The sequence below is a fragment of the Ovis aries genome, chromosome 1, assembly GCF_016772045.2.
Source record: "Ovis aries strain OAR_USU_Benz2616 breed Rambouillet chromosome 1, ARS-UI_Ramb_v3.0, whole genome shotgun sequence".
Taxonomy (NCBI): Eukaryota; Metazoa; Chordata; class Mammalia; order Artiodactyla; family Bovidae; genus Ovis; species Ovis aries.
The window spans coordinates 30,752,399-30,765,427 of NC_056054.1; the positions used below are offsets into that span (position 1 = coordinate 30,752,399).

The 13,029-nt window shown below is 39.7% G+C and overlaps 1 long non-coding RNA gene across 3 annotated transcripts in view; it reads right to left on the bottom strand.

Annotated features, from left to right (window-relative positions):
• Window positions 1-13,029, bottom strand: part of LOC121819402 (uncharacterized) — a 112,308-nt gene that overhangs the window by 40,681 nt on the left and 58,598 nt on the right. For 2 of the 3 annotated variants that reach the window (XR_006059630.1, XR_009599266.1), the window contains one exon: window positions 1,659-2,708. This is a non-coding gene — a long non-coding RNA (uncharacterized LOC121819402). Of the gene's footprint in view, window positions 1-1,658; window positions 2,709-13,029 lie in introns of those variants that run through there. The other variant, XR_009599268.1, reaches the window with a different exon arrangement.

Here is a 13,029-nt window from a genome sequence, read left to right on the forward strand (position 1 = left end):
CTCCTTACCTGGGGCTCTAGTTGGCCTTCCAGCTATAATAGTAACACTAGAATTCTACAAGAATTACAACTGCAATAAAGGGAATCCCACTCAGCGTGGAAGGATGAGTTTTAGCGCTGACCATCAGGGCTTTAGTGTAGAAGGATGAGTGTCCACACCCCCTGCTCCAGCTCTCTGAGAAGAGGAAGTATGGGCTGGTGTTCTCCAGGCCGCCTTCCACCAGCAGGGCTGGTCTTCCTGTGCCAGTGGGGGAAGAGGGAGGGGCCCCTTTCACGCTCAAGTGAGAGAATAGACTATAAAAGAACAAAGAAGCCCCTTTGTGTCTATTCACACAATGGAAAGAAGCCTGGCTTTGTAATCACACAAAACGTGAAAATTGAAAATGTTAGTTCCTCTGTCCTGTTCAGGTATTTGCGACTCCAGGTACTGCAGCCCACCAGGCTCCTCTGTCTTTGAAACTTCTCCAGGCAAGAATACTGGAGTGAGTGTTCATTACCTTCTCCAGGGGATCTTCCTGACCCAGGGATCGAACCTGCATCTCCTGCATTGTAGGCAAATTCTTCACCATCTGAGCCACCAGGAAAGCCTCAGGGAAGCCCAAACTAGGGCTCAGATTCACACAGACCAAGGCTCAAATTCAAAGTCTGCCACTTGCTAGCTGTGTTATCTCCTAAAGCTGCATTGTCCCATGAAGTACCAACCAGTTCCTGGGCACTATTTAAATGCAAACTAACTAAGATGACATAAAACTTAATATTTAGTTTCTTAGTTGCACTGGCTACATGTCAAATTACCAGTAGTCTAGTTGCTACCATACTGGAAAGCACAGATGAAATATATTCATTACTGGAAAATTCTACTGTTAATGGATCATTAATGGGTCATTCTACAGCAATGATCTAGAAAAAGTAAGTCAATCTCTCTCTCCCTCTCTCTCCTTGGTCCTCCATCTCCTCATCTCAAATGAGACCACAGGTGAGATCATCTGTACAAAGTGCAGCGCTTGGCACAGAGCGGGTTCTCAATGTGTTGTATGTTCTCTCCCTTCTGTTCTTCAAGGTCTATGTGTTACTTGGAGGAAAGGATCGTACTTCATCACTTTTGTATCCCCAGTGCCTTCCTAGCACAATAGACAGCTCAGAAGAGGTGCTCAATATTATTATTTATGTATGTGGCAGCCTGGATCGGAGGAGAGTTTGGGGCAGAATGGATGCATGTGTATGTATGACTAAGTCTCTCTGCTATACACCTGAAACTATCCCAACATTGTTCACCAGCCATACTCCAAGAGTGGGGACGGAGGTGGGAGGGGGTTCAGGATGGGGGGACACGTGTACACCCATGGCTGTTTCATGTTGATGTATGGCAAAAACCACCACAATATTGTAAAGTAATTAGCCTCCAATTAAAATAAATAAGTTAATTTTAAAATAAAATAAAAAGTTAAAAAATAATAAAAATAAGTAAATATTTGTTGAACTATACAACTAATCCTTTCAAATAGAGCTCAAATCTATCTTCCATGCCATCACCTGAATGCAGGGCACTAGGGATTAAAGAAAAGTTTTATATATAGTATATATAAAAATAATATATAAATTGAATAACATATCACTATTAATCATCAATTTTATGTTAATAAAATGCAATACTATTAATCACTATTAATTTTATTTATTGATCATTAATACAATTAATTTTATATTAATAAAAATATATATAATGTAAGGAAGGAAAACTAGCTAACAATTGTCAATATTTATTCAATGCAGTGTGATGTGCTTTGTTTACAATAAGTCATTTAATCCTCATGAAAGTCCCATGACATGACATTTCAACACACATTTGGCTGATGAAGTAACTTAGGCTCAGATTTCAGAACCACAATTCAAACCCATATAATTCTGAGGTCAAAGTGCATGCTCTCAGCTGTTATATCCCACAACCTCCCAATGATGAAGGAATAATATTATCCCTTGACTACTCCAGCAGATTCTTGTGATAAAATGATCATACATGAGAACATCCATCATAAACTCTAAATATCCATGCAAAGTGGCCTAATCTCAAAATCAGAATATCAATCATCAGAATCAGAATATCAATAATAGGATAATAACACTTTTGTGTGCCTCATAGACTAATTGTGAAGATTATATGGATTAATGTATTTAAAGTGCTTCTAATAGTTTCTGGTATAACTTTAGCCAACAATATCACAGTTATTACTATGTTATTACTTTTAAATGGTGAAGAAATGGGAATAAAACTTGCTTAGAACAGAAAGATATTCCGAATAAAAGTGAAGCCCAGTTCTCCAATATTTTTTTCTAAGTCAAAGTATGTGAAAGGGTTTTCCTTGATCTTAATCACTTAATCAAAACTCTCATGGGGACTATTCACCTGGAACATTTCAGTATTTGGGGGAGAAAAATTTAATCATTTCCCAGCCCAGGGTCTCATCAACAGCCACCAGATGTATCAGTCAGCTTACCACGGGGTTCAGCTCACCTTGTCAGGTGCAGATGCTGCAGGGAGAAAAATTCTAGGTTGTCATGGCTTAGAGAACAGAACCTGAAAACTGGCAATGAGGCCAACATTTCCTTCGGCAATCACAAAGCAAGTTTTAGAAGTTTCTGGACAACTTGCAGCAGTGACAGGTGGACAAAATTTCACACTCTCTGGTCTTGTGGAACCCCAAAGCCACTCTGTTAATAGTAAGAGAATGAGAATTAAAGTTAGAGTCTATTGTATCAATCTAACAGTATTTATTACTAACATACACACTTAGAATGATGCATCTCAAGTACATGTTCTTTCTTTTTTCATTTGAACGAGTATAAAAGACAACTCCCCAATAAAATACTGAGAACCTGGCTTAAGAGTCTAGCAGCCCTCCTCCTCCAGGTTCACAGAAAATAAGCGACAGGGATTCCTAGACCATAAGCCACTAAGAATTAGACTCACAAGTAGGAGGGACTTGACATCAGAATGGGACTATAGAAAGTGCTGGATGAAAAATTTCTATTCTTGATACAATGTATTGAATATGATTGATAGTTGTTAAATGTGAATGACAAGAATAAGAATGTCTATAAAAGAACTCTAAGATTCTACTTAACATTTGAGAAGACAATGGTGTTATTCATTGAGAGATAGTTTAACAGGAAGAAAGTGGGATACAGGAGGGGAAAAGGGAGAAAACCAATTGTAGTAAACACCTCTATGTGCCAAGCCCCTGAAGTAGGCATTTCACAAACATCCTTTCATTTAATCTCCACTGAAATCTGTAAGGTAGATATTATCATCCCATTTTACAAATTAGGAAGTTGAGGTTCAGAAAACTAATGTAAGATATTACAGTTCTTAAATATTAAGATGCTATTCAGACTTAGGACTTTGTTGCCTGAAAGCTCATGATCTTGCTAAAACATCTCTATGAATTACGAGGGATATTATCATCAAGAATTCTCATTACACCTCATTATGTAGCTATTATTAGTCCCATTTTACAACTGGGGAAACTGAGGTTCTGAGGGATGCAATGATATGCCAGTAGAACTAAATGGAGAGAGCCTAAACTCTGGAGGCAGATAAGTCTTAGATTCGAATCTCAGTTTTGTTACATAATACTTTCATCACCTGATGCAAAGAGCCAACTCATTGGAAAAGACCCTGATGTTGTGAAATACTGAAGCAAAAGGAGAAAAGGGCAGCGGAGGATGAGGTGGTTAGATAGCATCACTGAATCAATGGACATGAATCTGAGCAAACTCCAGGAGATAGTGAAGGAGAGGAAGCCTGGCATACTGTAGTCCATGGGGTCGCAAAGAGTTGGACCTCACTTGGCAACTGAACAACAATGACAAAGTGATTATGATTTTTTAATTCCCTTCTGTCATATAGGAATCACATACTTTCTGAGGTTGCTGTGAGGATCTAAAAAGGCAAGACATGTTAAATACCTGCATGGCATGAATTCTCAATGCATTGTCATCATTATCCAATTTACATCTCCTTTGTGAAATTAAATGAAGCAATGTAAAGGCATAGCACACTACCTACTACACAGTAAGTACTCAATAAGTGATAGCTATTATCGTTGTTAAGTGACAAAAGTTGCCTTTGCTCTCTCATCGCTGATTCAAAAACCCACAAGAGAAGTCTTGTCCGGTCTTGCCAGCAGGATTTCCTCCATAATAAAGCCCTCTGAGTTCACTCAGGTGCAATCTGATCTCTTCTCCCCTTGGCTTTGGTAACCACTGGTATTCCACCTCTCTTGACCTCCTTCTCCCCCTAGGCCCAGGGCAGAATAATATCCCTGTCCTTCCTCTGAGGGGTGTAAGGCGGCTTAAATAATTAACGGTTGTGAGGTGCTTTGAAAAGAGAGTGCAAAACACCATAAATCCCAGGAATTAATTCATAAAATCAGTGGTGGGCTTGACAATTATATATGTCATATTTGTTCAGCTGTGAGAATGGTGTAGAACGTCAAAGTTTGGAGTGTGGTCCAAATCTCTCAAGACCAAGGATTTCCTGCAACTCTATATTGTCTGTGTTCTCTAAGACTAAGATTGTAAAATTCCAATCTCTTAAACACAGCATTAGGAATAGTTGCATTCTATTAATTTTTTTTTTTTAATTTAAAGTTCTCCACTAGTCAGACCTAACCCACATTGCAGTCTGGGTTTTGGAAAGCAAATGGTGGAATGAAAAGCGCACAAAGCTTGGAGTTATCAGAACTTTCCTGGAGCTCTGGTTTCATCACTCTCTGACTGGGAACATTTTAGTTCATTATATGACATATCACAGTATTCACCTCCTCCTTAGAAAAAGACTAATAATTGTTCTAGTAATTCAGGTTGTTTTAATGAACTGATGAGATGGTGCTTAATACATTCATTCATCAGAAGATTACTGAGTATTTTATTCTGTGCCAGACTATTGGGCAATAGCAATCCAAAAAGCCCTTGGTCTCATGGAGATCAAACTTGTGGCTACAAAAGGAGAGAGGGGTGAGGGAGGAAGGGTTGGGAGCTGGGGTTAGTAGATGCAAACTACAATGTATAGAATGAATAAACAACAAGGTCCTACTATATAGCATGGTTGTTGCTCTTGCTCAGTTGTGTCCAGCTCTTTGTGACCTCATGGACTACAGCACACCAGGCTTCTCTGTATAGCCTAGGGAACTGTATTCAGTGTCTTGGGATAAACCATAATGGAAAATAATATAAAAAGGATGCATTTACGTGTGTAACTGATTCACTTTTCTGTACAGCAGAAATTAACTCAACATTGTAAATCAGCTATACCTCAATAAAAATAAAAATTTTTAAAATGTCTTGGTCTCAGTAACCTCAAAGGACAAATAAACTGATTATTGCAATAGGATGAGCTAAGATCTTGTCATTCCAAGTGTGGTCCATGGACCAGCAGCAGCATCACCATCTGAGAGATTTTTTTAAAAATGCTGATTCTTATTCCCCACTCAGACCTATTAAGGCAGCAGCAGCACTTTCACAAGGTTCTAAGGTATTCCTATGCATGTTGAAGATTGAGATGCACTGGGCTCAGGACAACACTAAGATAAGTACAGGGTGCTATGGAGAACTTAAGCTAGATAAAATATAATGTTGTTGCTATCTAGCTGGGTGGGGCAGGTGGGCAGTGAAGAGGGGCTGGCGGAATTTGTGGGGCATTTGATCCAAAGGGAGGGGTATATGCAAAAGCACAGAAGTATGAACCAGCATGGCAGCTTGAAAACTGTAAGGAGCTCAATGTTTCAGCACTGGGATGGGAATTTTATCAATAAAGTGCTACTGATTGTCAGTGGTCCTTGTCATTCAAGCATAACCCCTAAAAATCATCTGAGATCCTGTCTGAGATGTTTATTTTGGCATGCACTACATGCACATCAACCTGCCTCTGAACTTCAGCTTTAACTACAAGCGCTTCTGTCATACAAATTGCAAAGGCATTAACTGGCAAGAAATCTCCAAGAGGAAGTAGAGGGTCAGGTTAAAATCGATCACCTGTAGCCCCTCACATATGTTTGATGTTGTTGAAAGAAAGAAAGAGACACAGAGTTTGGGAGGAGGGTAGGAGGAAGGGAGGAAGAGAAAGAACAAAGGAAAAGAAAAAAGGGGAAAAAAGAAGAAAAATGCACATTTCTTTTAGGATTAGATTTTTTTCTGCATCTTCATGCCTGAGCTTTTGTTCTTCAGGGGACTTTCATCGTTGGGATCTTTCACTCTCTTTGTCTTTTATTGAGTTAAACTTTGTTGTTTCCGTACGTAGTTTTAGAGATGCTGTGCATTTGTTCAATATATTTAAACTTGTCCAAACACCTCATGTCTGGCTCATAAGACCTTCATGATCAGGCATTTCTAGCTTCATTCAATTCCTTTTCCCAGTAGCAAGCAAAAATAATTTTGCTTCCCAGAGAATACTCAGCTGTGTCCCATTCAGTCCTTTTGAAATACTCTTTCCTCTGCCCGAGCCCCTTTATCCTCAGGAAAATCCTCATTCTTTAGTAGAAACGGTTGCCATGACCACCACCTACTTAGGACCAATTACATGTACTCAATTTTTATTCACTCTTTTCTTATTACTGGGTTCTTTTTCTTAGGGAACCCAAACAATAACATTAAAAATTTGCCAAACACCTTCACATTGATGTTCTCATTTTAATCTCAAACTATCCAGGACTGTATGTATCAATTATATTTAACAATGATTTGAAGCAATGATCATTATTAACTGGATTTGAATATTCATTTATTCAACAAATGTTCCCTGAGCAGCTACTATATTCTAGGCATTGTTCAGTACAGTTTATCACTCTTCTTTCTCACACTTCTGTAAAATCTGATTTAATTCTTGCCTTTTATGTTTTCAAGCTCTTAGGTTTGGTTGACCTTTGTAGTCAGCTCATCCAGCCTTTGGCCCCACATAGAGGGCCCACCCAGAGCACCCTTGACTATAGTCAGCTTCTGCCTGAGCACTTGTAGTTGAGGAGAAATACTTTCTCTGTCCTTTATCATAGTCAGCCAAAATCTTCCTACTGTATCTACCAGCCAACCAGTCCGCTCTCTGTTCCTTCACAGAATGTCAGGGCTTGCTTTTCTTTCTTTCTTTTAACAGAAACATCAAATGAAACTCAAGTATCATCTTCTACAGTTTCCTCATTTCAGACGGAAGTATTGAAGCAACTTGTCAACGACAAACTGCACATGAGTGAAATGCCTGCAATGAAAACCTTCTCATTCTAGGCCAGTGCTCTTGCCCTGACAGTGTGTGGCCTCTTACTCGTTCTGAGTGATTTACCCAACACGCCAGCCCCTTATGCATGTTTCATGTGTGTGTTCTTCCCATTGTTTCTGCTAACAACTCTCAGCCTTGACAAGACTTGTTAAATAAGCAAAGATTTATGGTTTTACTATGTCTTATTAAAAACTCAGTTGCTTCTAATTAGAGTAATTAAATTAATATTTAAATTATTTTTCCAGTTTCCATAAAGATCACGATTTCTTATGGAAGACCAGCTTATTCATTCAACAAATGTATATTCAATGTATTCTGTGTGTCAGGCTGAGAGTCACACAACTGAAAGAGCCATGGCATCTGCTGTAGAGAAGCTCACAGCAATCAAGTTGGGAATATATATATATATATATATATATATATATATATATATATACACACACACACTAACGCAGAGGGTAGGGGTATGGACTCCAGTGTCCGAAGGACATGTAAGAGAACCTAGCTCTCCCACTAGCTAATTACATCACACTGGTCAAGCTATTTAGCATTGGTAGATCTCTATTTCATCATTAGTAAAATAAGGTTATGTAATACAGTATTAACTTCAATGTACTCTGCTGATGATTAATGGCTTAATAAATTATAACCATCTTTATATGGTATGTAATTACCGATTAAGAAGTGACAGCCATTATTACAGTTATTATAATTAATGAAAATTGTGTTAGTTTAGCAAATGTTTATTATGTTTTTGCCGAGAGGCAAACTAGTATTCATAGCTGGCATGGATATGGGTCATCCAGATTGCCTTCAAGGAAGGACTTTCTGACCAGCTGTGGAGGTGCCAGCAACATCAGAGTGCATTAGCTGGAAGGAGCTGCTTTGCCTGTGGTCCTGCCTTCCCCAGAGAAGCCCTATCTGGAGACCAGCAAGGCAGAAATATAGAGGTCCAGCCAGCCCAGCCCAGGTCAGATCAACTATAATGAGCAATATATTCCAGCACTCTTCACCAGCTCTGCCCAAATTGAGTTCTCCCTCCCCCCATCTTGCTTTCTCACAGGGGCCCTGAACTCTTATCTCCCCATCTGCCTCCAGAGAACCCAACCAGAAACAATACTATAACCAAGAACATGGGTTCTGAGCCACACTGTGTAGGTTTAATTCTGACCTCCACTCTCTGGTCTCCCTCAAATGAGTCACTCAATGGTATGTTTTCTTGGTTTCTTCATCTACAAAATGGAAATTAGAGTAACACCTACCTCATAGAGGTGTTGTGAAGACCAAATGAGTTAATCCGTGTTAAGTGTGTCTGGCAATTTTAAGCATCCAGGAATGCTGGTTGTTATCCTTTCCAACATTACTATATACTCAGCACCACACCACACCTTGGTCACACAAAGACCAAGTGTGTTGGTCCTTGCCCGTGAGGACTTCTATTAAGTATTATAATAAATGTGTCTGTTCAGGAAAGACATTCTGTCATTGCAGAGTGAATTGTTTTCTGTGATAATCCTTAATTGGGACACAAGATCCTCCTGAGGCTGAAAAAAATACGGGGAGATTTAATCAGGCATTACTTCATAAAGGAGGGAGGCACTCATGTGTTTGCACAAAGAATGAAGAGAAGGGTTTAAATGAGGTCCAGGTCACTGTGATATCTAGCCTACTTCAATTCTGCCCTAAACAATGGTGAAAAGTGAAAGTGAAAGTGAAGTCGCTCAGTCCCCATGGACTGTAGCCAACCCAGACTCCTCCACGCATGGACTTTTCCAGGCAAGGGTCTGGAGTGGGTGGCCATCTCCTTCTCCAGGGAAACAGTGGTGGATATGGACAATAATGCGCACTGCTATACTGCCAGAACAGAAAGGATTTTTCACTTCTGCTCCCTTTCTGTTAGTTTTTGCTTCCATCCTGAATTCTGCACTCAGGGATTTCTCCCATTCACAAGCTTTACCAGTTGGGACAGCAAAAAATGAACATATATAATATTAGCCCCTCTGAACTATTTTTTCTCATAAATTTTATTTATAATGCAAATAAAAGAACAAAGTTTGTTACTTGTACTTATAACCCTTTCGAAGACAGAGTAGGGTGATTTTTATGTTTGATTACCATCTGTTTGACTTATGTATTTTAATAAAACCAGTAATGTGTATCTATTCTCCCAATATTCATGGGAGGTCATGGGAGCTGTAAATTACATTTACACTAACTTGCTTAGGATTGACACTGTTACACAAAAACAAATGACATATTCAGCTTTTTTTTTCTTTTACTGAGTCTCCATTTAAAGAACCAAATGAGAAAGAAAAGTATGAGGAAGGAAGAAAACATGTTCATTTTACTCTCCTGACAACTTTAATGAAACAGAGAAAATCTTACTCCCGTTTTCCATATAAGTAATGAGGCTCATAAACAATGGAGTAAGACAGATGCGCAATGGCTAAAACAATCAAGACCAAAATAAAATAAACAAACAAAAACAAGTGCTCTGCTCTGATAGCCATGTTGTATGGGAAGAATTCAAGGTTTGGAATCCAAAAGATCCAAGTTCAAATTGTAGCTTTGCCATCCATTGTTTGTGTGACCTTGGGCATGTTTTGAACTTCTTTGAGCCTCAGTCACTTCAACTGTAAAATGGTAGGCAGAGCAACACTAGTCACTTACATCCGTGAGAAGTAAACGAGGTGAAGAATGCAATAGCTGTTCAATATTTATTAGTTGTCCCTTGTTACTTCTCACCATATTCCCTGGATCTCTCACTCCACCTGCAAGTGGGGGGTTTCTAGGGTCACAACGTCAAATCATGATGCCCCATCCCTGTTAACTGGATCACTATAGAGCAATAGCTCATAGCTAGATCCCCAGTACAACCAGCTCAGAGTCCTAATTCCCCTTTCCTGACCCCTCTGATACCACAAAGAAATCCTAACTTACTCCACTATGAACAGCTTCCTTTACAAGGAGATTATAACCCAGTCTGGGTCAAAGCCTGGAATTCCTAGAATCTTGGCAGTGGAAGGATTTCCTTACACACCCAGCACAGAACTTTCCCAGCATGAGTTCTACAGATCATTTGTCCCATAGGATATTAACTAATGCAATTTCAGGTATGGTGTGTCTCGCTTGAGGTATCACAATGTCCATTTTCAAATCAAGTGAACCAAAAAGACTTGCAACAAAGGCATATCCTTAACTTTGTTTCCTCAGCCATTTTCAAGCTCTATCATTCTCTTTTTGCAGAAGACTTAACAACACTTTGAAGAACTGGCACTCCACAACACACAACTTCAAAGATATGGTCTCAATTATAGTAACTTAGATAAAGAGTTAGCTTCTAACCCACAGAGACTCTTACTAAAACTTTAAGTTCTAGGACCCAGGAGGTAAGAAGACACTGATCATTATCTAAGTCCAACAGGTACGAGGTTCAGAGATGGGAAGTGATTTTCCCAAAACCAATCAGTAAGCTGGGGGCACACGTGGCCCCTGTACCCAGTTTCCCGGGCCTCACATCGATATTCTCTCTGTAACCACAGGGCCTTTCTGTTTTAAGCCTGGGCCACAAATTGAAGTAAGTGGGTTTGCCTAGTGCATCCATCCATTGATACATTCATTCATTCATTTGCAAATCCTCCTGTGTGCAAGAAAAGACGCTAAGCACTAAAGACATAAAAGCTTTGACCTCTCCCTTCCAGGAGCTGACATTGTCATGTAAATGAAGACATACAGACAAACAAATAGAGAACATGATCTGGTTCTGCTTTCAGGGCTGTATGCACAACAGAGAAGGAAAATAGAGAGGTAAGAGATAGAAGGAGGAGGCATCTACCATGTGACTAAAGTCTGAAGAAGAGGATGGCAGAGGGCATGCCAGACACAGGACAAGGCTTGTACACAAGTGTGGAGGCTTGGGGCAGGGTGGGGAGCTTGGACCCTTGATGACATGCCTCACTTGGTGCATGTGAGCGTGCTAAGTTGCTTTAGTTGTGTCCAACTCTTTGCAACCCTATGGAAACTGAACACAAATGGGAAGGTCTGGGGTGTTCCCAAAGCTTGGACGTGTCATTCCCCTTCCTGCTCTTGTTTATTCATTCATTCATTCACTCATTCAGTCATCTGACAAATATTGAATAGCATTTACATTGGGATCTGGGTATGTGGGATACATCAACGGGTCCTTCCAAGCCACCCTGCCTCCAAGCCTCTACTCATTCCCTCTTCTTTCTCTCTCCCCCTCCTTTCTTTCACACATGCCCACACACACACATCCTCACTTGCACACACTCAGTAATTTCTTTCTCCTGGCTTAATGAGCACAGTAGAGAATAGTAATTGTCCTGAGCATAAGAGATACTCCATCAACCAAAACTCCCCCTGGCCTCTGTGTTTTAAAACTATCTGCTCTCCTGACTCCGGGCAGTTCTCACAGTTCATAAGTGCCCACTGCTCTTCCCTGAGACTGTTCCAGGGTAACAGTTGCCTTTCAGAGGGTTGTGCTTTGCTTCATGAATGGGAGAGAGTTTAGTCTCCATCCACCATGTCCACTGATACTGCAGTATTCTGGCTCCTATTCAGAGTCACAGAAGCACTTCTTACAGCTCAGGCCCAACTCTTAATAGATTACCTGTCTCTGAGATTGAAAGAAATGCCATCCACCTTGAGACAATAGATCTTTTTTTTCCTTAAGAGAATTTCCTTTGAGGAGATACAGTATGAAGCACCAGCAAAGCACTGAGCTTGGTCATCTGAAAAAACTGAGTTAGGTTTTTGAATGATTTTACCTTTCTGAGACTCAATTTATAGCATTACTGAAATGGAGATAGTTGGTCCTTCCCAATAGGCTAATTACTAGCATTCAATAAGATAGTATGGGTAAAACCCTTGAAATATAATACAGTAGGTGTGTAGTGGCTATTCTAGCTCTTCTTTGGCTTCAGCCAAAGTTGAAGTTGCTTGTTGACAAATGTTGAGATCTCAAGTCTCCAAAGGCAACCAAAGGCAGAATTCACAGAGAGTTTAATAATTAGCTTCTTTTTCTATTTCCTTGAATTAGTAGCTCATTAATGTTTCTTGAAAGCTAGATGTTACAGTTCCTTGTGGGTCAAATTACAAATGCTATTTATCTATGGGAAATTCCACATTTAATTCATAATTAATGAAACTAGAATTTTTTTTCATGGTTATCCATTTGAAAGTTGCACTTCTTACAAATAGCCATGTATCCCTAAGCTGGTAACCTATGTTCTTTGACTCTCAGTTTTCCCAACTAATTATATATGTCATAAAAATATGATGAAGAATGAATGAGAAAAATGTACATACAGCACAATTTTTTCAATGTTATTTCCATGGTCTTTAAAATGAAAGAAAATTAAAACTCTCCCTGCCTCCCCATCAGTTAGTGTTCAGGAAAAAAATAAATAAAAACAAACAAACAAAAGAAAAAAAAGTTAGCTGTTAAATAAAGAAACATTCATTATGAATTTTATTACTTCAACTACTGTAAACTGTGTAGGAATCTGAGCTGCAAAGCTGCCCATTAAACTGTCTGCTCTTTCCTGTTTAAACAAGGCCCCTCTTGGGTCCTGGCTGCCTGAGCCTTCATGAGTCTGAATCCAGGAAGGAAGACGTTTCTACGGTAACCGCTGAGGCCTTCTCTGGAGGTTCTCTGGGAGAGGCCAGGGTCTGGTGCAAGTGACAAACCCCAGTTCCCTTGATAATGCACAGAGAGGCAGCAGCCATGATGTCCAAGCACGAGCA